Below are 24,165 nucleotides of genomic sequence, written 5' to 3'. Positions count from 1 at the left end.
CAAAACATGGTGGATGCACATCAATACCATCTCATCTAATGAGAAAAGACGCTGACGCTTGTTAGAAACCATAACTCCAGAGGCACCGTAAGTCCTCAGCCGGGTCAGTCAACAGGCTAAACTCAAAAAATACCGGAGAAATGTCAATAGCGACCTAGCCATTTAAGTGTGTCAAAATAAAAGTCTGGTGTTTATGTATCCACTAACGCTGTATTATTTCATGTATGAAGGTTATACTGTAGCAGATGTCTCTTTAAGAATTGCGGCCGGCCGCGGCCGTTACAGGAGAATACAGAACGGCCGTCGACGGCCGCTACGGGGTATAGAGGGTTAAGCATACAACCTCATTCTCTTAAGACTACACATCCTGTTCAACTGTTTCCTCTGTCCACAATTGTTTCAAAATAAAAGTCCTATTATATAATTCCCTATTATATAATTTAACCATTTAAACTATTCACCTATTTAACTGTTCAGTCATTCCAACTATATTAAACCTCATCTACCTAGCAACAGTCTAGCAACCACCTCAAGTACCCTAGCAACAGCCTAGCAACCATGTAAAATACCCTAGCAACAGCCTAGCAACCACTTCCACAGTTACAACCTAGCAACCAACATAGCAACAAACAAGTTTAACCTAGCAACCAGCATAGCAACCACCACAACTAACCTAGTAACAGCCTAGCAACCACCTCATGTACCCTAGCAACCATGTCAAATATCCTAGCAACAGCTTAGCAACCACTTCCACAGTTACAACCTAGCAACCAACATAGCAACGAATGAGTTTAACCTAGCAACCAGCATAGCAACCACCACAACTAACGTAGCAACAGCCCAGCAACCACCTCATGTACCCTAGCAACAGCCTAGCAACCATGTCAAATATCCTAGCAACAGCTTAGCAACCACTTCCACAGTTACAGCTTAGCAACCAACATAGCAACGAATGAGTTTAACCTAGCAACCACTACAACTAACCTAGCATCAGCCTAGCAACCACCTCAAGTACCATAGCAACAGCCTAGCAACCATGTCTAATACCCTAGCAACAGCCTAGCAACCACTTCCACCAAGGATTAAAGTTCTCCGTCGTACAACGGATTTCCTTCAATTTGATTTTAGAAATGTCTTATTTGAGATCGATGCAGATCAGATGAGAAAAAAAATAGGAGGGGAGGGGGCCATCACCTTTTCTTTTCCTTTTTTTAAGGCAACTTCAGATGTCAGACCTCAAGGCAGCATGGGAAAACCCAGGCTAAAGGCAACTACAAATATTAGATCCGATGAATTCATGTGTGTGATGGTAAATGTTTAAAGACCTAATAGTGTTCTTGAGAATTTTCTGTGTCTCAATCAGTGACTGCTCAAGAAGATATGTCAGCCATGAGTTTCGCTTTGTTTATGTTGTAGCTACGCGCTTGTCTCATTGGCCTGGGGCGTTTGCTTAAAAAAAAAAGAACACGTCTGGAGGACGGTCTAAAAGTTGGATTATAGTGACACAATCGAGACAGCTGATGAGGTTCCCAATCCGTTTAACTTTTTTGGAGATGATATTGTGAGCTCGTATATGTGCGAATTCGGAGAAGAAGCGTAGATTGTGTTCTTTCCGTGCATCAATGTAGACAATTTCTTACTACCGCGAACTCTTGTCAAGGGAGTTCATTCATTTTGGGTGTCACCTATGACTTCAACAGATAGCCTGCTATGCCACCCGATGTAGGCCTACTATTATTGTTTTTAATCAATGCAACTAACATTATGTGTAAAGCAACGCAATATAAATCGTAGCCTATGCAATTTATTATCCCGTCTGTTATGACATGTACATCAATGTTTTTCACAATTTGCAACGGAAGGTTTTGACTGAGCGCGTTAACATAAAATAATAATAATATTGTCATCATCGCAAACTGTTGAGTAAGGGCGTCAGTCGTGTTTGTGACGCACAGACAACCTTGTAGCCTATTTTGCTTAGGCCTCACTTTTAACGACAGTAGGTTGTGAGTGTATGTTGACAAAAAATAACCATGCAATTAAAATAGTCAACTTAAAACTTGCCATTCATAGCACAAAACCATAACCAGTAGGCCTACCAGAACCTCGCATGTTAGTGTCATGGTTTGTGTGCGTCTATTTGGCAAGGCCAGCTGTCATGGATGCGTTGTTGCTAAAGGAAGGCACAGGTGTCAAAAATTTTACTTGGTGTTAAATTGCATATAACAAGAAAAAAAATCTCCCCTTTAAACACTTTTGGCCTTAAGTAATTAAATAAGAGTGTAAGTTAAAGCCTTTTTACAATATTGCTGCAGTAGAAAAGAACTGCAATGGCTAATCAGCAATGGTCAGGGATGGTACTGAAATATTGTTTTGTTCATCAGGAAAACTCAATCTCAATCAAGAACACTCTCAATTCGCCTTATTTACATGGCGGCCATTGGCGACTAAAACGAGGCTACAGTGGACACAAACCATAGGATTGTTATGTTCTATGCATTCACCTGTAGGTGGCATTAATTATATAGTAACTACTCGTGTACCCTGTAGCCTCGTTTTGGTTTAAACAATGGCCGCCGTGTGAATAAGGCGAATACACCCTTTACTTTGCTGTCTGCATCTTTTTGTACATTAAAAAAACAATAGGTCGCGACCGCAAAAGGGGTGCTATCTCTATAGGTAGACAGGGCTCTACAGTGCGCTCATTTCACTCGCACATGCGAGTAAAAATGATGCCGTGCGAGTGCAAAAAAATATTTAGGCGCACTGGTGCGAATGACTTCTAACCATGTCAATGTTTGTCTACAAAATACACCGCAACATCGAGAAACATTACTGGTGCAAACCATAGAATCACGTCGCCCGAATGCAGCATAAAAAACTACACCTCCCATCAACGTTAGCAGTTTTGCGTTGTGACTCGCTAGTAGTCGCTTCTATCAAATCCAAGAGCGCGCAGAAAAAGCGGAAAGTTAGACTAGCCAGCCAAGATGCAAAGATTGAAGAAATTAGTTCTTCTATCCACCGAATTCATTGGATATCGGAGGAACAGGATGAGATTCTGAGAATGCAGTGAGAGAAGGAAAGGTAACCTAACATGCCTTTTAGCCCAGTTGACGTATTGGCTGCAATATGCAAAATATAGCTGTAGCGAACCGGCACAAAAGTAGCCTCCCGTAATAATCCCATTTTATTCAAAGGTAGAACACTACTGACAACTCCAGGCTTCCACGCATGCTTGTTTGTTTACACCGAATACAAGCTGAAGTGCAAAACGAAAGTAGGCCTAACGTTTGCCTACTGCCCCTATCAATGCAGATATTTCAAATAAAAACTAAAAGTATATAACATATATCCTTGATTAGCCTATGTTGGGTTTTGTGGAAGAGAAAATGGACTGTTTTAGTAGTATTAGGCAGTATGCAGTCATTCTTAATATTCGCAATTGGTGCACTGGCATGTTTAACTGTTAGCTGCAGTATAATGTTAGATTATGTGTAAGTTAAATACAGAACTGACTGTGCGCCCAAATTTTTGTCTGTGCTCCTAAATTTTTTAACTTGGGCGCACAAGTGCTCCTGAAAAAAAATGTTAGTGTAGAGCCCTGGTAGATATGAACAACATATGACTTATGGCCTGAAAAAAGTTCAGTCAAATGATTTTTTTTTCACTTTAATCCCTGACTTCCACAGTTACAACCTAGCAACCAATATAACAACCAATGAGTTTAACCTAACAACCAGCATAGCAACCACCACAACTAACCTAGGGAACAGCCTAGCAACCACTTTAAGTACCCTAGCAACAGCATAGCAACCACCATTACTACCCTAGCAACAGCCGAGCAACCACCACAACTTCAAACTAGCAACCAGCATAGTAACCACTTATTTTGGCATAACAACCAACATATGTACCCTAGCAACACTATTGCAACTTTATCTGCATTATTTGTTTTTACTCTGTACGATATTTTACGTCATATTTTGCATTTTCATGCACTGTATTTCCTTCAGGAAATGCTTTTCTAGTTGCATTTGATATGACAATATAAATGGCACTCATGTTAACTTGAAACAGAAGGACTGAAGATATCAATGACATGTGATTGAACTCCACACGCTCAAATTTCACGAAGCAAACTTAAACAGTTTAAACAAATTTTGCACAAAAAGAATGCTGCACCTTTTTATCTCTGGTCGTATTAAGTAGACCGTTCATGTTTGGATGGCTGTAAGATTATACATAATTACATGCTATGATCTTTCCGTACACCATATCTTGAGAATAAAACATTGTTACATTTGTACCGCTGTTACAATTGTAGGCTACCAGTTCTCCCCTACGTAGCTACCCTACCCAGTAAGCAACTGTTAGCCTAAGAAGCATCTAACCTCCGTGTTATTTTCTCTTGAAGTTGAGAAAATGCCTTTATATATTTAAGCATTCTTCTTAGAGATTATGTTGAGAAATATAACTTGTAGGAAACCAGGTAGGCCCTACGGACATGGTCAACGTGAGAAGACGTGCTGAAGGTGGGCTGAGCTCAACGTTGCGCTCCGCCCCACATTGAGCCCAGCCCCGATCTGCAAGCTGCAGCCAGGGGCTTCTGAAATGTGACCATTTTTTGATTGCTTTTTCATTTTTGAAGATGTATGGATTTTCATTAAAGCAAAACCAAAGAGTTTTTTTGTACCTTAAAATAATGTTTCCCAAATCGTTTCAGTGGTTCATCAACTTGTAACAGAGTGAATGGCACTTTCTGCATTCGCTTCGCGGCCCTCTATCAGCTATAACCGCACTATGCAAGTTTGCCGGATCAGGTAGCGGATCTGTAGTTCAATGGAATGAGACATGAGAAACTACAAATTTGATTTGCATCTGATGTTGCAAAACATCACACTTCATCATCAAAATTATGCAACATATTCTACCTTGTCTGTGGACATTATTTGCGAAGCCGGTGCTGGATAAACAAATAGTGCGTGCGACAGAGGGAACGTTTTTTGGTGTTGCTTCAAACCTGAAATTCAAGTAGTTTCACTGGAAAATGACATGTCAATAACGATTTTTGCCACTAGGGCGCAGCCATGTTTTAAAAATGCAGGTGCTACGTCATCAGAATGGTTAGCGTTTGTTCGTGGATGTTTTATCCATTAGCGAACGTTCACTATTTCAATATGCCTACGCAAATTCTGTTGATGTTTGTTTTTGTGTTTGTACAAGAACAAGGGCCGCTGTAATGTAGCCTGTAGGCCCATCAGAGACAGTACTTAATTAAATTTAACTTCAGTCGCAATAATGTGTTTGGATGTTCTCGCACAACTTGTGGATTACCGCGACCTGAAAATGCAGTTGCATCGTTGATGAATTGGTGAATAAACTCGAGCGAACTTCTCATGTGTGAGTAAGAGGTTTCTTTTTGTAATTGAGTAGTATCGATGATTGCATATAGTTTCCACTACTACTTGAGCGAAACAAATGCAGAGACTTGCGAACCTGGTGAGAACCTGTTGTGGGTACACTAGCCTACAGTGGGCATCGCTTTCAAATGGCCACTTCAGTCGCGCATTACGAGGCGTGAAGCTGCGTGAAGCTTTAGTGCCACTGTGCGTCGCTCTGCCACTGTACATCGCTCTGTCAGTAGCCTGACTGCCGCCCCTTCTGAAAAAGCAGGAGGCTACCTTTAAACATAATTGTTACTGAGAGGAATCCTAGCCTATGAATTCCATAACAAAATAAATCATGCATAATTAAAAACATTACCTCGATTAAGGCTACTTGGGTATGGCTTAAGGCTTGACTACACGGTGGTAGCAAAAATCGAAATCTGCTTTTGATAGCCTATCGGTGCCGCTCCACAAAACGAAAAAATATCTTAATTTGCCGTCTACGTTATTGTCAGTGTTGGGTGATAACACAACTACGCAAATCAAAACAGTGTCTTAATTTGCCCTACTTCTTGACTGCAATGTAGTTAATTGACTGCTTGACAGGTCATTTTTATTTTTCTGTACAATAAACGAATACATCTGCTTTATGCCGCAGAATTACATTCATACTTGGCTGACTGCAGACGCGCCACTTCCCTCCCCATATTCCAAGATTAAGATAGTAGCCTATACAAAAAGCACTTCATACCATCATAAAACTTCGTTAAAACGAATAGCTATTTGCAATTTGACAAAACACTGGTCCTCATTTTGCGAATCACGAGGGCCGATATGAGCCTGTTGCATTTAGTTAGATGTCAGAGTCACGCATAATGTTTGAAAACCACTGGCTCGTAATCACAATAATTTAACACGCGACAGTTGGATAGCTTCCTTCATCATGTCCCCATGCCTACATTTTTGTGAGTAGCATAGAGATCGTTAAAAACAATAAAGTATGGCTCTCCGTTTGGGACATCGAAAACTTTTATTTTGAATATAGGGTAGACTACCGTCGGAGATGCTGACTTGCAAAGGCCTCGGAATAACACGTTATCTCCACTATCATCAGACATGCCCCTTGATCAAAGTGGGGAATGAAATAAAAGTTTGAGAACCACTGGCTTAACAAGTTACCTGCAGTCCAGAACACACAGAATCTGTTTCAATATTCTGATGATATCGGCGATGATATCGGCAAATGTTTGTTTTCCAAAGTAAGAATTTCACTTCACCATGCACCTTCGACAATGAATAGCTCATTATACTTGTTACTGTTAAACGTAGGCCTAACTGGCATCATTACAAACATTATTCTGTGTCCTAAAACTGGCATATTTTATGGCATTGTGTCATGTAAGTTTGTTGCAAAATCTAGAGAAATGTGTGAGGTGGTCAGCGGGGGACAATTGAGACACACATTGGATTGTGTTATTACTTGAACATTCCACACTATCCACAGCTGTGGCATCAGGGGCAGGAGGATTACCGGTACTGTTAGCGCAGGCTTTATATAAAATTCTTCAACAGAAGGCCTCGAATGCAAGCTTGCCCAAAATAAAGGCCTGTGGTTTGCGCAGCCTACAGTAAATAACAGACCCGCCACAATGTGCGGTATGATGCTTTTTTACAAGCAAGATGTTTTTGGTGCCCTACGCACACTGCATGTTCTTAAATAACAATGATCATCAGTAATATTCAACCATTAATTTGTGTAAATGGGCAAGCATGACCACCTTGATTGGCTGATGATTGTAACGCGGGCATGATTCCAAATACCTCCATTCCGATGATGAGTGACGTGACAGGTCGGAGAATGCGTGCGCTACACAAGTAGTGCGAAGGACGGAAGATGATTAATAACTGAATAAAAAGGGCTAGCCTAAATGAATAAAGAGTAAGGCAAAACAAATAGCCTAGTAGCCTAATGAAACATAGGCCTATGGATTGATGCAGTACCTTTGCAACATTATTAAATTAATCTGTCACCATATGCCTAGGCTATGTTTGCAAAGAGGAGAACATTTTAATTTGATTCACAATGAAACGTTACATTTAATTTACATGTTAACAATGAGTAGTTTTGGTTGTTGTTGGTGGCGTTATTGCATCCCTTTTATGAATGCAAAATTGTTCCCTCACGATTGGAAGCTCCAGTTGCCACATAGGCTACGCATTTCAAAACAACGTAAAATGCCACAAAAAGCTGTTTATGAATAGGTCTTAGTGAGTTAGGAGTCCTTTCGACACTTCTTTTAAGTTGTCCCAGACTTAGGTGCTACTTTTAGGTCTAAAATGCTTCGTGAATTAGTTTTTGTGGAAAAAATTAGGAGTCCTAAAGTTAGACAAGCCCATTATTTTTAGGAGTTGCTCCTAAATTAGCCAGTTAGAGCTACTTTTTTAGCCTTAAAATTCTTTGTGAATCTGACCCCTGAATAAAAAAGTCCTAACCTAAATGAATCAAAGAGTAAGGCAAAACAAATAGCTCAGTAGCCTAATGAAACATAGGCCTATGGATTGATGTAGTATCTTTGCAACATTATTAAATTAATCTGTCACCATATGCCTAGGCTATGTTTGCAAAGAGGAGAACATTTTAATTTGATTCACAAAAATGTTACATTTAATTTACATGTTGACAATGAGTAGTTTTGGTTGTTGTTGGTGGCGTTATTGCATCCCTTTATGAATGCAAAATTGTTCCTCACGATTGGAAGCTCCTGTTGCCACATAGCATAGGCATTTCAAAACACTGCAAAATGCCACAAAAAGCTGTTTATGAATAGGTCTTAGTGAGTTAGGAGTCCTTTCGACACTTCTTTTAAGTTGTCCCAGACTTAGGTGCTACTTTTAGGTCTAAAATGCTTCGTGAATTAGTTTTTGTGGAAAAAATTAGGAGTCCTAAAGTTAGACACGCCCATTATTTTTAGGAGTTGCTCCTAAATTCGCCAGTTAGGAGCTACTTTTAGCCTTAAAATTCTTTGTGAATACGGCCCCTGAATAAAAAGTCCTAACCTAAATGAATCAAGAGTAAGGCAAAACAAATAGCTCAGTAGCCTAATGAAACATACGGATTGATGTAGTATCTTCGTAACATTATTAAATTATTCTGTTACTATGCCTACGTTTGCAAAAGAGAACGTTTTAATTTGATTCACAAAAATGTTACATTTAATTTACATGTTGACAATGATTAGCCTAGTTTTGGTTGTTGTTGGTGGCGTTATTGCATGTTAGTTAAGCCTACAATGCAAAATTGCTTCCTCACGATTGGAAGCTCCTGTAGCTGCATAGGATTTCAAAACACTGCAAAATGCCGCAGGTTTGTGAATAGGTCTGTGAGTTAGGAGTCCTCTCGACTTCTTTTAAGCGGTCACAGAGGTGGGAAGGTGTGATTTGTTGGGGGCAGGGCCGGATTAACTGGGCACAAATGTCTGATGGCCTCCCTTCCCCCCAGCCAACGTGAATCGGGTGGTCAGTTAATAGGCCTATATCGTGAAGATTTTTCCTGCGATCTAAGGCACGAGCGCATCTGTGAGGCCAAGCCTCACCAAGTAGCTTGTTTGTTTACAACTAACATTCCATTTAATTAAATTGCTTTATAGGCTATGCCGAAATAGTTTTCAACATTTTGAATATATTAGTGTCGGGTGAATTGAAATGTTCTCAAAGTAGCCTTATGGCTGAAAGCTTTTACATTACATTACATTACATTTGGCTGACGCTTTTTTAGCCAAAGCGACTAACAACATGGTAAACAGTTTAAGTTTTAGAGCAATTCTCAACAATTTTAGGACAATTTAAAAACATTAGAGTACAGTAAGAATAAGTGCATCAGTGAGTGCTGTTTTTAACAGTTACTTGTCAGTTTAAGACGGCTGGTGAGTGCTAGGATCAATAAGACTTGTTGTAAGTGTTGCTATGAGAGGAGATGTTCTCTAAAGAGCTGGGTCTTCAGGAGTTTTTTGAAAATGGAGAAGGATGTCCCTGCCCTTGTAGGAACTGGCAGTGTGTTCCACCAATGAGGAACAACAGATGAGAAAAGTTTGGATTGGCTTGGCGTGCGGTGGTAGAGCTAGGCGTCGTTAAGATCTGAGGAGTGCAGCGGTCTGGAGGTAGCGTATGTCTGTATGGGGGCATTCAAGTAGGTGGGAGCAGAACCCGAGACTACCTTGTAGGCAAGCGTTAGAGCCTTGAATTTGATCGCGGGCCGCCATAGGTAGCCAGTGTAGCTGGATGAGCAGCGGGGTAACATGTGCCCCTTTGGGTTGGTTGTAGACCAGGCGGCCCGCCCCGCGTTCTGGATTATCTGAAGTGGTTTCACTGCGCAGGCTGGGAGACCTGTCAGGAGGGCATTGCAGTAGTCAGTGTCGTGAGATGACTATTGCCTGAACCAGAAGTTGGGTAGCATCTTGAGTCAAGTAAGTCCTGATTTTTCCGTATGTTGTAGAGTCTTGAAATGGCATGACCCGGCGACTGAGGCAACATGATCTGAGAAGTTTAGTTGGTTGTAGAATAACTCCTAGATTTCTTGCAGTCCTGGTAGGTGAAACAGACAGGGAGTCAAATTTGATGTTGATGTAAGTGGTGTATGGTAGGTTTAGCTGGGAGGACCAGCAGTTCAGTCTTTGAGAGGTTCAGCTGGAGGTGGTGTGCCTTCATCCATGTAGCTATGTCTGAGAGGCAATCCGAGATCCGTGCTGAAACCAAGGGGTCATCAGGTGGAAAGGACAGATAGAGCTGTGTGTCGTCTGCATAGCAGTGGTATGAGAAGCCATGCGAACGGATAATCTGTCCCAAGGAGGTGGTGTAGATAGCAAAGAGAAGGGGGCCCAGCACTGAGCCCTAGGGGACCCCTGTGGTGAGATGGTGAGGTGCAGATAGCTGACCAAGCCATGATACGTTAAGGAAAGCTGCTTGGGATCCCCCGTCAAGCAATATAACCATACAAACGCGCTTTCTGCACTCATTGTTTCAAAAGGAGTAATTTCGGCTTTGTCAGAACTGAAGAGCTGTGGAAAATAAATGAACGCAATGCAACACAACACAGACCCTGCTTCTCTCGCGTCAGTCACTGACATGAACGAAACACAGAACCCGTTTCTCTCACGGCAGTCACTGACAGTAGCCTAGAATAAATGCATGGGGAAAAACACTTCCCCATGACAAAGACATCGTAAAACACTGAAAGTTAATATTTTGTCACTAGCAACATACAAAACGCGCTTCCTGCACTCATTACAGAATTACGCATAGGCTACTTGGAACATAACACATTTGACAAAGAACAGCTTTGTCAAATGTGTTATGTTCCAAGTAGCCTATGCGTAATTCTGCTTCATAAAGTTGAACAAATACATTTGCTTATTTCACAGAAAAATATAAATAGCCAGTTAGGGTCTACAGTCCAGAGTTGGTAAGTTATGGTAGGCCAACTTGGAGTGAACATACAAACAGGGGAAATTCTTTCTCTAGTAGCTGAGTAGCCTGATGATACAACAATTCTGTCGGACGGTCATTGAACAATTTCTAGCAGGCAAGGGAGGGTCATGCAACTTTTGACTGAAGCACTCAAAATTCCTCCGGTGGCCCCTTCAATAAATAATGAACAGTCCCTAGATTGCTGCTGGGCTATATGTCTTGGTTCATGTCTGTTAACAACTCATTGCCGTCAAACGCCTATTTCACTGTTGCATCCATTACAAACAAACATGCAATGGATTGGGAAGAGCACAAAATGCTCTACTGAATAAGTACGAAGTCAAACCTTTAAATGAAAAACACTCTTTAATAATCAAAAAAAATAAACTGCTGCTGAAGTAAACTTGTGACCATCAAAAATCGTTTATCGCCTGTAACAGGACGTAACAGGAAGGCATTTGGCTGAGCAAAGGAGGTTAATATGCTCTATATTTTGTCCAAATGATGTCTGTCTATCATTGTTGCACTCGGAGAAAACCAGAATGTTTAATTTGTCCTGCGTTTCTTCTCTGACTGCAAAGCGGGATTCACTTTCGCAGTTAACCAAATATTTCTTTATTAGGGCAGGGCAGGCATATTTCTGGCTATTAAATTATTTCTAAACCAGTCTGCTAAAGTTTGTAGTGAAGTCTGTGTAGGGTTTTCCAGGCTCCATTTCTTTTTACGAGACACCCTGCTCACTTGAGACATCTACCGGTTGTTTGGGTCGTTGCAGCGTCACTGAAAAAATCAAAATTAAAGTTGCGTGATTCCGCGCGCGGACCGCGAGTGAAGCTGGCCAAGTCGAAGCACTGCCCACTGTACGTCTGACTTGTGTAGGCTACTCTGTAGTAGCCTAGGTCTGTGATTGTGACAGGCATGGTGTTGTGGGTAGACGTTGTTTATGGACTGTAGGCTAGGCGTCTGAGTTTTTATTTGTTTATGTAAGCTGACATAAAATAACATGCTGTTCACTTTAAGTAAATAAATGCACGAATGTGCCGCTTGTAGCAACCAAAGATTTTAGGGTTCATGCTATGCTAGTTACAGCTTGTTATGTTATGCTATGCTAGTACTGTATCGCAGCTTCTACCATGATAATACATTGGAAAACAACTGAGTATATGTAAAGATTAGTGTAGTCCCAGTGTTTCAGCTCGGATGTCCCTCAGCGACTAAATTGCAAACTCCAACGTCTCGCTCTAATGACAGCATTTGGCACGTAGGATTGGACGTGATGTATCTTATTTTGGATGAGATGTCCCAGGTTCATTTCCTGGCAGCAGACACTCTCCATGTGTGCCATGTCAAACCCCACATAAGCACCACTGATTGTTTTCTGTACCCTCAGATACACTCTCGATCATCTATTTCTCCTCCACAGTCAGGCTCTGTGGGGGGCACTAAAACTCCCACTGCTCTTACTGGCTCAAAAGCATAGGCAATTGGATGCCTGCCCTCATTGGTGGGTCTATTCCATTCGTCCATATCCATCTTTTTGAGGCAGTAAGCCAACTGTGAGGCTATGACCGCCGCTATGTAAACAGCATAGAATGTTGTACCAACCATTCTTGTGATGTCATCATTTTCTGAAAACAAAGATGCCGGCGCACAGCTGAAATTAATGCAACTTGTTTGTGCTTTATTCTGAATAACAGGTCATATTTCTGACTTTATTTGTATTTATGGTATATTTAAATATTTAACTAGTGCTATAGACATCTGTTTTATTTGACTGCTTCATTTCCACTTTAAGCATACAATCTGGCTCTCTTAAGACTACACATCCTGTTCAACTGTTTCCTCTGCCCACAACTGTTTCAAAATAAAAGTCCCCACTATATAAATTCCCTAACCCTAACTATTTAACTGTTCAGCTATTCCAACTGTCAGTTATCATCAACTATGCCTCCAGCCTACTATATTAAACCACCAACATAGCAACCATTGAAATTAAGCATCTATGTCAGTTTCCGTAGCAACCAACATGATTATACTAGCATACCACTGTAACTTTTTTATTTCTGATAGTAGCCCCCATGGACACCCTAGCAACAACCTAGCAATGACCTCAAGTACCCTAGCAACAGCCTAGCAACCATTCACAGTTAAAACCTAGCAACCAACATATCTACTCTAGCAACAGTCAGTTGTCATCAACTTTGACTCCCGCCAACTGTTTCCTCTGCCCACAACTGTTTCAAAATAAAAGTCCTCACTACAATAGTTTACAATTAAATAATTTAGCTATTTAAACTATCCAACTATTTAACTGTTCAGCCATTCCAACTTGTCAGTTGTCGTCACCTATGACTCCTGCCAACTGTTTCAAAATAAAAATCCTCACTACAATAATTCACTATTAAATAATTTAACTATTTAAATTACTCAACTATTTAACTGTTCAGCTAATCCAACTGTCAGTTATCACCCGCTATGCCTCCAGCCAACTATATTAAACCACCACCTACCTAGCAACCAACATAGCAACCATTGAAATAAAGCATCTAAACTTATGTCAGTTTCCACTGCAACAAACATGATTACCCTAGCAACCGTCAAAGAAAGCTTTATTTAGCATTGCAACAACCAGCCTACCTAACCAAAACCATTGTAACTATCTCTACATTATCTGTTTTAACTTTGTATTTTACATCATATGTTCTGCATTTTCATGCACTGGTAATTTCCTAGAAATTACATTTTCTAGTTTGAACATTGCAATACCCACCCAACAAACCCAGAGAAGGCTTGGTAGATGTTTTGGATAGATGACAGCACCTTGTAACCGATTAATAGCCCAATTCTCAGTTGTGCAATAAAAGCAGTATCATCATAGCAGTATTATCATACCATCGATAATCGTTCACATTTTACTATAGGCCAGTGGTCGCCAACCCGTCGATCGGCCTGTATCTTTAGGACTTGCCCATTAGATCCCGAGAATAACAGGAAAAATAAAAGCACAGTCACCAAATTCCCACATGTTCGCCAACGTTTACAGGACCTAGATTTCAGCGCGGGATTGCGGGTATAGCGCATGATTTATTCAAGACCCGCAACTCTAGCCACCATAAAGCCTACTACATACTCGCCGCACCCGACCGGTAGCGCGACAATGTGACGTCAAAATGACGTAGATCTCTCAGGCGCGCTAGGATTTTGGCCGGGTAGCGCACGGTAGCGCACCACTATTTTTTTCAGCTGAGCGCGACAAACCGTTAGATGGACTAGTTCAAGGGCAAGCGAGAGTTGCAGTGTTTTGTTACAGTCGCAAATTAATAGTTTACTGGATAAGTTAACAAATTACCAGCAAGAGTTGCAACACATGGAATTAAGAGGAAAGAATAGAAACAATTTATTTTAAACCAAAGGATATCTACTAAGACCTGAACAAAATCTCTTTCCACTTTAGGAAATTACACAAACGCAGCCAGCTGCTAGCTAGCTAGCCAGCTAACTAAAATGTTTAAATTATTAAAATTTCCCTCGGGATGACTAAAGCATCTAACTATATATCCATCTATCTATCTATCTATCTATCTACCTGCACACACCTTGGAAACCAGATGATAACTTAATGATGATGGTAGTTGTGAATAGCAGCAACCAAAGTCTGAAGTACCATCAGGCTACACTCTCAAAAATAGGGGTACATTTTTGTTCTTTTAGGTACAACTTTTGACCCTGTACCTTAAAGGGAACAAAATTGAGCCCCTAAAGTACTAATATGTACCGTTCCTGGATCATTAATGTACCTTTTCGCAAAGGGACCATATTTGTACCTAAGGGTACAAAAAGTGCATGGCCTGTCACTCAAAAGTTGTTGGGGGAGGAGATTCGGGACGGGAGCAACCGTTATTTTTCCCCTTAACTTTGTTCATTTCACACACCAAGAAATGGAGCAACTTTCAGTGAGGAGCTTGGTGTGAGAAAACACATGTGCAGGATGGAATAATCTTTGCGGAAGAGGAGGCAAAGCTATTCATAGGTAAGGTGTAGTTGCAATTTATCAAAATTCGGTTTGTAAATTGTAAATAGCCTACTGTTACAGTAATGGAGTCAGATTGTTGGCTTAAAGGCTAACATTAGCATTCGCTAGCAACTTAGCCTAGGTTAGCTATGAATTCAGATATTTTTAAATGGAGTTCAAACTCCTTCAATAACACATGTGTATCCTTGTCAAAGTTTTTGTGGAAGCCAACTAGCAATCATTATCCTAACTAGCTTAGCCCATAGATATATGAGCATATCCTAGCACTGTTAGCCATACATACTTGCTAACTTCCCTGAAAGGCTGGTTTAATATCAACGGTCGTGCAGGTGAAAGAAGCCTGGTATGTGCATACATGCAGTAAGCATGATCACTCTCAACACTGTCGTTTTGTTTAGGTGAAAATGAATTAGTTGAGTTGCCTATGTTCACCAGAACATCCTGTTTGTCATTGCTTATCTAGTTAGAAGCTAGAGGGAGCAACTCCGAACCATTCTATAATGTTATAAAGTTACTCAGAGCTTGATAATGGTCTAACGTAAATCTAACGTTAATCCTTCTCACAGATACCCACCAAGGCAGAATATGGCCACTTGGAATTAAGTTTACCTTTCCTAAAGGATCTAATGGCTACGTAAGTTACCCAACTTGGTGTTTTTTTGTAATGGTATTTTTCTTATTGATGTTAAATACATATAGAAAAGTATTGCATAATAAATTATGCAAATTATAATAATACAGACAACTTTTATATATATTTTTTGTCCAATAACAATTTATACAGTATATTGGTTTAGATTATCTTTGTGCTATTTCATTGTTGTGTCATTTTGTTTAATTATATTATTCTATTGCATGGCATTTGTCTCTCAAACACATAGTGGATTAGGCAGCTTTCGTTCATGAAGATACGGTGAAAAGGAGTAAGGAGAAGTTTGGGAGAGTCAGCCGGTCCATGGAACTTGTAATGACTCAGCGCTGATCTATGCCAGGTGAGCAGATTGATATAGTTACTGACATGTATTAGACAAGGTATTTTACACAATCTGTCTGAGGCTATTTATTTGTGTGGTTGAAAAAAAATCTTATTCTGAGGTTTGTGTTTGCATTTTGCTGCCAACAGATGTAAAACCCCTGCTGTCATTGGTGAGGCTACCACTGCTATTGAAAATATGTGTACGTCCTGTAGATCAAGTAAGGTTCCAGTCTAAGTCAAAGTGGATATATGCAGAGGAACAGAAGTTGAAGAGGGGAAAACAGCAGCCTCCACTGCTGTTGACCTTTACTTAGCACACTGGTGCCTTTTGAGACTCTTGCCTTTTTAATGGCTCGCCTCATGATTGGAAGGATTGGAGTGTATTTTCTGATTGATTGATTGATTTATTGGTGAGGTAATGAACATTGTAACAATATATTGTACATTTTTGCAGGCTTGCTAATATTTCCCAAAGGCTTGCACATTGTTTTCTGAGATACTACTCTAAAATGTCGCTATATGACTCATTACATCACACATATCGTTCACTCAATTATATGGTGTATGCACTGTGAATGAGATCTAAGATCATAGCTACTAAGTTACTGCAAGGACTTTATTAATTTTGCAACGTGTAATGGTTATGGCAAGCAGATACTGTATTTTCATCACTTACACGAGTATTAACATGAACTTGAAAGCATACAAGGTTTGTTGGAGTTACTACTAACTCAAATATTGGTATTTTATAGATCATATAAAGGTGTTATGAGTGCTATCGTGCAAATTAATATATTTTTTTCCTTCTGCGTATAAACACCATGTGGCTACTCAGGCAAAATATTGTAAACCAAAGTGTTTTATTATTTACACTTACATTAAGAGTCATAACATGTTTTACATGAATATGTATATTGATATGGATATAAGATACTTTGATGTTTTGATATGAATGTGTTTTTAATATGAACATGTTAACATTTATTGTACCTGTATTTATGTGAAGTATTGTGTGTAATATCCCCCCAGAATAAACATTTAAATGTACTTATTGGTTGTGCATATATTTTAGTTATACCACCTTAAATTTTCACTAGGGTTGTACCCTTGAAGTACAGAATAGTGCCTTTTAAGGGTACTATGTGATAATGATATATACAGGTACATTTTAGTCATTGCAGGTACACAAGTGTACCTTGATGGGTACAGATGGCTAGGGTACACAAATGTACCTGCATTCATGGGTACAGTATTGTACTTCAAAAGGGTACTGCCCCAGCGACAAGCATTTGTACCGACTTAGGTACACTCTGGTACTTCCATTTCTTAGAGTGTAGCTAGTGTTTCTTATGTTTCTTACTGCAGCTTCTTCTACTGTGTAACGTAGTTAGCGTTAGCCTTTTCACAACAGCGACACCTCTGTTCAGGAGAATGTTGCAACTAGTGTCGCGACCACCACGCGCGAGTATTAATGGTTACGCCGCTACCGTGACGTCACATTGTTGCGCTACAGGTCGGGAACGGCGAGTATGTAGGGCGCTTAATGCGAAAAAATTCCTGCATACATTTTAGAGCGCTGTCTGATAACGTTAATCTAATAATGGAACGGCGTGAATGCGGGACCGGACGGACCAACTTCTGACTTGAACCGAACGTAACCCCATGCAGACACACTTTGCAGGTGCGCGCTCTCTCGCTCTCGCAACATGACTCATCACCACTGAAGTCAAATTATGCTAGGTGCTTCTACATCAACTGCTAACTGACAGAAAATAAAAACGAAAGTGTAGCGATCAGGAACTGTCAGGAATTTGTTCTCCATGTGAAGAATGTAATCGATTGCAGACATGCACAGACAGCTACAGACACGGAGCGCATTGTAGACCTAGACTTAGGTTACTTTCACTTTCTAGAGTGCACATTCATTATGTGAAAGATGCTTCATACTAAAACAGCGATCAAACATTATCAAATTAATCATGACATGTTGTCACAAACACTTACTCCAATTAGAAAATCAAAACCAAAATAATGTAAAGACTATTTTAAGTGTTGTTATCTCATTGACGCCTGTATAAGGGGGTGGAGGATGTGATATTTTTGACCTGATACATTTGCCTAAATAAAACGTCTTAAATTGGAAGTATTTTAGCTTTGATTCTCTTTTGATGCTTCAAGGTAGATCTTGCCTTTGTTCAGGGCAAGGTCAGGGATCTTGGGCTCAAAAAGGTTGTTGACCACTGCTATAGGCTAATAACAACCACTGCCCCTCAGCTGGAGTTGCAGAGGAGTCTCCAAAGTACAGGGAGACAGAACGCGAATGACTTGAGTATGAATATCACAATTTTTGAAAAGGGGGAAAAAAGATGAAGACAATGAGTAAAGGGCGATGCTAGAGTTGGAGGAAGTGTGTCTTGTTGCTGTAAAGGAGAACGCGAGAATGACTGCTGCTGACTCAAGTAGGCTCACAAGTAAGAAGTATAAATCAGCCTTAAAGGAAAACTATGCAGTATTGGCAATTTCCTTACTGGTTTTTTTTTCGGTTTTTGCTTATTTTTCGCTTGCTCCGTCATTACGAATGTCTGAGAAACTCCATCGCTACCTTTTTCTAGCCGGTGCCTGGCGTGTATGTGTATTTGAATGCAGTAAAGCAATCCGTTACACTCGTTATACTTCCTGACACTGAGGCCGTCGGCCCGCCGGCCCACAATTGCAAGGGTGGTTTTTCCACCCACAGGTGCTAGGGGGAAGCGAGACGGCCACCATTCAACCCAAAAAAAGTAATATAACCATTCCAATGACTCTGAAGCTGGTAAATGAAGGTAAATCAAGCTAAAAAAACTTGCATATTAAGCTAAAAAACCTGCATAGTGTGCCTTAACTTAACTCAACTTAACTGCATTAAGATGTCCACACGAAATGCAGCCTCATTTTTGTCAGAAGTCCGCATCAGCAAATGTGGTTTGGGAAACGGGGACACAGAAGTGAAATAGGTTAACCTGGTCTATTTGAACATTGCTGGTAATCTTAAGTGATATCATACAAACCTTGCGAAGGCTTGGTAGCTTAGGCTACATGTTTCTGATCTATCACGTTGCGCATGATATTAATTGAATCTCAATGTCGCGCAATAGGCTAAATGTGGTTATCCAATAAGCTTAGATTCATAACTTCAATAATTGTCATTAGCCTATATTAATTGTAACAAACCGCTGCCTCTGGAAAATAAACGAACAGTAGGCCGCAGATACATTGAAAGCACCATTTGAAGCCATCCCGAGGTGACGGGGAGCTGTAGAGTTGGAGTCTCCGATGCACAGGAGGACATTACGCTTAACTCAGGAACTTTACAATGCAATCAATCATACCAAACCAGAATAAAATGTTATCAGATTCTGCTACAATTTAAATCCATCCCTCCACACATGTTGCATTGATTGAGAATGAACGCTCCCTGGGGGTGTAGCCTGGGCGCTCTGCTGGTGTTTTGCTCATCGGTTTTGACCCATGTGCAGAAAGTTTAAGGTTTTTCAACAGTGACGCTGCACAAATAGCTTTAGGCTATATTAGATGCGGGCTACTACCGCTTTAATGGTTAACACCTCTCTCCGTGTCCTGAATACACTGTAAAAAAACGCGATCTCTGTGGACAGCCTAGGCTCCAAAAACGGCAACAAAAACAACCAGCTAATCACAGCAGAGATGCGCGTTTAGAAGAGTTTCAATTGCACGGGAGCAGCGGGGGAGGAAGTAGCGAGCTAGCTCTCTGTTTTGTTTGAAAGTCAACAGAAGTGACGTTACCCAGCATCGCTTAGAGCACCCTTTAAAACGCCAAACTTAGATTTTTGCTACCCAAGAGCTAACTTGCAATACAACCTGCCATCTCCTTATATGGGCAAAGATGGCAGCTTTTTTGTAACTTCAGAGGTCTATAATTCTCAAGGGGGCAGGCGAATTCCCAGAAGTAGAAGAATCGACGTAGGCTGGAGGGACCACCTCTCTGCTAACTCCCATAGAAGCCCATTCCTTTTTTGAAATACCATAACTTCATATAACATATATCCTGTGCCGATATTGTAGCTTCTGTGTAATCCACATAAACACTACAAAGGCAAAACAGACTCCACTACCTCGTCCGTAACGCTGGTTACCCGTAAGAAGAATGGTTAGCTTGTTCGGGTTGGAGGGAAGCTAGCTTTGACGTAATCTCTTTCGGCTGTAGGGAGATAACCGTATTGTTTGGATAAGAAGCTCAGTCCACCTTACTGTCTATGACGGTAACTCATAAGCAAAACCTAGCATACACGACCGTATGTTAAGGTAAAGCATTACACAGAGGCAACCTAATAATAATAAAAAGTAAACCTAATTTAAAAAAAAAAACGCACTAATCATTTCAGAGGTTTTCGTTGGATTGACCGTGGGGTCGGAAAAGTGGAAAGAAGATTAGCTTCAAGGCTATAACTTTTTGTTTTGTTTTAGCATGACTGTTTTGAAGATGATCATGTATGGTAGCTTTACATTAACACGACTTGGTGAGGATGATATTAATAATAATACATAAATAAATGTTTAACTTTGATGATTTTGAAGGCGAAGGAAGTGTGAGAAGAATTTCTGTGTATCTATCATATGAGTTACAAGATTCAGTTCTATGGCTAACGTCACGAAGTTAAGTGTGAGTCTGTGCAGTACTGGGGGGACCAACTGAAAAATCGTTCTATTTGATTCAGTGCCCTCCCATTGAAAACGACGGAGTCTGTTCGTCCATAGGTAGGGAAAGTAATCTCATCGCCATCTAGTGGTTGCGTTCCTAGAGTTTAGCGGAGTGGATGGGTTTTTTTTTTAAAAAATATATCTCGGTGCACATTGGGATCTTAATTTAATGCCTTCCATATGTTAGGCACTGGGGTCACCTCTATTGCTTCAAGTGGTCATACCTTATTTTTAGGATCAGTTGAATTGTTTTGAGTTTTTGTCGTAACATGGTGATAAGGAACTACAGCTGCATGTGACGTCACATGTTTGGGCGCTTAATCTCTAACTGATCAATATGCAATTTGCTTAACTGGCTTAACATATTTTTGTAATAACGGAATGTGATGTAAACCGCGTGGTGATAACCTTTATGTCAGGACAACTTGTGTTGTGCTTCTACTCACATGAAGAGCTAGCTGTAAGTGTTAAGTGTCAATGCTAACCAGGCTAATAAACAAACCATGCTACCGTGGAGTAACGTTGAAGGGTAAAGTCAATGACTTCTTTTGTAGTTCGCTTATGAAACAAAAGGAGCAATTTCGATTTTCTTAAATAAGGCAAAATAGGGTCTGACATTTTCACAGTTAGAATATTATTACTGTATAGACACTGAAAAATATTTTTGGTGGATAACATCGCTGATTTGGCTTCACAATATTTTTTTTTAAAATAGGTCTATGGGACTTAACATTGGAGCTGCTCTTCGATAGGAACGCAACCACTTGGGGCGCTGGTTTTCACTTTCCCTCCCTATTTCTTTTACTGTCTATTATAATTCTACTCTCAACTTTGGACGAATGAGGTGGCGACACATCATCTATGATGACGTAATCGTGTATATCTGGTAAGTCATGCAGATCTAGTTGTATTGTTGCCATGGGAACTCATTTGTTTACATACATTGTCCAAGCTAATACCAAAGATTGTTAAGGCGGAGCAAGATACTTCGTCGTAGTTCATGTCTATGGGCGCGAAATGGGGATCGAATCCTGTCTGCATAAAGAGGCGTGTCGATGACGTATTGACGAGCGTACGTTGCAACCGGCCAACAGCAGCTGCATAAATAACCGGCGCACACCTGATATAACGTTGATTTTCTCTAGACTGGAATGCTCAAAAATGCTAAAAATGTACCTGAAATGTTCAGAAGGGTTTGAGGATCATGAAAACGTGCCCGAAATTCACATTCCTAACTCTATAGAACCAAGACCTTAGCATATGTGGTGAAATTCTGAGCTATGCCCATAGACTTCAATGGAGCAGTCGCTGCCTCTGCTCTGCATAAAGGGGGATTTTGACCCCCCCTCGTGCGATCCGGGTTCCCGGAAGTGGCTTCTGATGAAACATCTTGCTCCGCCTTAACAATCTTTGCTAATACGTTAGACCGGCACATCCGGGAACTTGACTCGTGACAAACGTTCCCGCCCCTTTCGGGGGGGGAAAACAAACAACCCCTCTCATTAACTCCAACGCAAATTAGGGTCAATAAACGTAATTCGTACAGAAATCGCAGGAGTAAATAATAACAAAAAATACCACAAATCAATATGACCACTCAATACATAACCACTTTGCCGGTCGTTGACCGTGAAAGATACCTACAAAAGCTTAATTCAATTAATATAAAAACATGTCCCTTCAGTCTCCCGAGTACGAAGTGGTGCAACAACCCCACTCAGTGACCAGAAGTGTCATACGGTCTTCTCTTCTTATGCCTTGTAGCCATAATTTTCTTCTGTCAGGATTTTTTTTGAGAACATGGTAGGCAAAAGAAACTCAGGGAGGGGTTCTTAGCTGTGTGGTTGGTACATGTCTACCGGTTCACTCTGACTTGTTCTGAGGGAATGTTTTCCCCTCAAAAGGGGCATGGCGCAAACAACCTGCTCTGTGTGACGCGGGTCCGTCCGGTTGTAAGAATATCAGTGTTGCTGCTCCGTCTGAGAATATGTAACAAGAGAAGCCTAATGTAAAACGAAGGTTTAGTAGATGTAACATGTTTCACGCATTTTGGGATAAACAAGACCCTCGTCAACATCAACAGATGTTAGCATAATCAACACCCCACCTCAGCTAAAACCGCCAAGCAAACAACCAAACAAACCAACCAAATGTTTTAGCGCCCTAGCTTCTAGAATCTTTGCACACAACCAACAACGTTTGTTTTGGGCACGGCAATCAACCAACACACCAAAACAAAAGAACTAATGCTAGTTCTACTGATTAGGCTTTGTGGTCCACTGAAAATGTGCCTCACTGTTAGGTCCATCTTCAGTGATCATGCATAATGTAATGTTTATTGTTGTGCTAAAATGATTAATGGAAAATAGGCTAGAATGTTAGGCCTACTTTGGCCAGAGTTGCATCATGCAAAATTTTTCAAAGTCACAAAATGTGATGATGATTAAGTTAGCGTTTTCAAGCTAATGAAGCTAACGTAGGATGTTAGCTATCGATACTAGACAAAATGTGTACCAGGATACTGCGGGAGAAATAAAGTGGTAAGGTAAATTGGACAGTTAAGTAAAACCATTGACAGCATTGTATTCAGAAACAAGCAACCCCATCTACATTTTGGATCCAGTGTTATGCTCTTGGCGTTAAGTTAGCGCTATGAATAGTCTTTCCTATGTGCTAACGTTAACGTTATTTAAGTCTCGCAGCCAGAAAACAAACTGTTGAGAAGCAATACATATAGAAGCTATGCTGGCCTAGTATTACTAGTGTTACTAACCGAACAATACGTTTGCGTTCTCCTCAGAAGTCCTAGCTCCACAGGACTCACCAGAATCAGAGAATGTCTGCCAGAATAGCAGCGTGAAACTAGCGACAGTAAAGGAAATTCCAATATGACAGCCATTCTCTAATCCTTCAAAATAAAAGTCAGACCCTATTCATTACTTTTTCTATTCATGAAGAAGAAATGTATTCATTTAAAACTTTATCGTGTTACCAAAGGTAGAGTAAAGTTTGAAAATAAGTAAATAAGACATTTAAATCGAAAATACAGTGCTATATTACTTAAGGTTGACAAGCACTATTGAATTTCAAATTGTGTGGCTGTGAAAACAATATTGTGCATATTTAAAAGGGGTGAAATGGAATCCGTATAACATGTCCTTTCAGGAAATATATAGATATATATACCAAATTCGCTTTTGTAGGTACCAGGCCATTCTAAGTTTGTACAGAGTCAATTGACAAACAATGTTGAACTTCAAATTGTGTGGCTGTGAAAACAATAAGTTGTGCATAGTTAAAAGGGGGTGAAATGAATAAAAATAAAAAAAACCTCCCGTTTTTCACGTCAGTTTGCGCCCCACCTGGCATGTCTCCGCGACCCACAGTTTGAGAAACGCTGTTTTACCCTCTCTGTCTCCACTCTGGAATATTTTGTTAATGCGGAGAAAATACGTTTTTAATGTGCAGTGCAAATGCAGAAGTTAAGTTACCAACGTGGGATAGAGAAAACGTTTGAAAAAGCATATGACTTAGATCTTTTTTCACATACCCCTGAAATCAGTCCATTACCCTGGGGTACAGCATTA

General features: G+C 40.4%; 1 protein-coding gene across 1 annotated transcript in view; it reads right to left on the bottom strand.

Annotated features, from left to right (window-relative positions):
* The window catches only part of snupn (snurportin 1), a 62,322-nt gene extending 38,887 nt beyond the window's left edge, over positions 1-23,435 (bottom strand). The window contains exon 1 of the mRNA XM_048257080.1: positions 23,352-23,435. The gene's annotated coding sequence lies outside the window, so the exon portion shown is untranslated. The remainder of the gene's footprint in view (positions 1-23,351) is intronic.
* Positions 23,436-24,165: the final 730 nt, after the last annotated feature.

Source organism: Alosa alosa, chromosome 11, assembly GCF_017589495.1.
Source record: "Alosa alosa isolate M-15738 ecotype Scorff River chromosome 11, AALO_Geno_1.1, whole genome shotgun sequence".
NCBI lineage: Eukaryota > Metazoa > Chordata > Actinopteri > Clupeiformes > Clupeidae > Alosa > Alosa alosa.
This window is presented reverse-complemented; position numbering and strand designations above follow the sequence as displayed.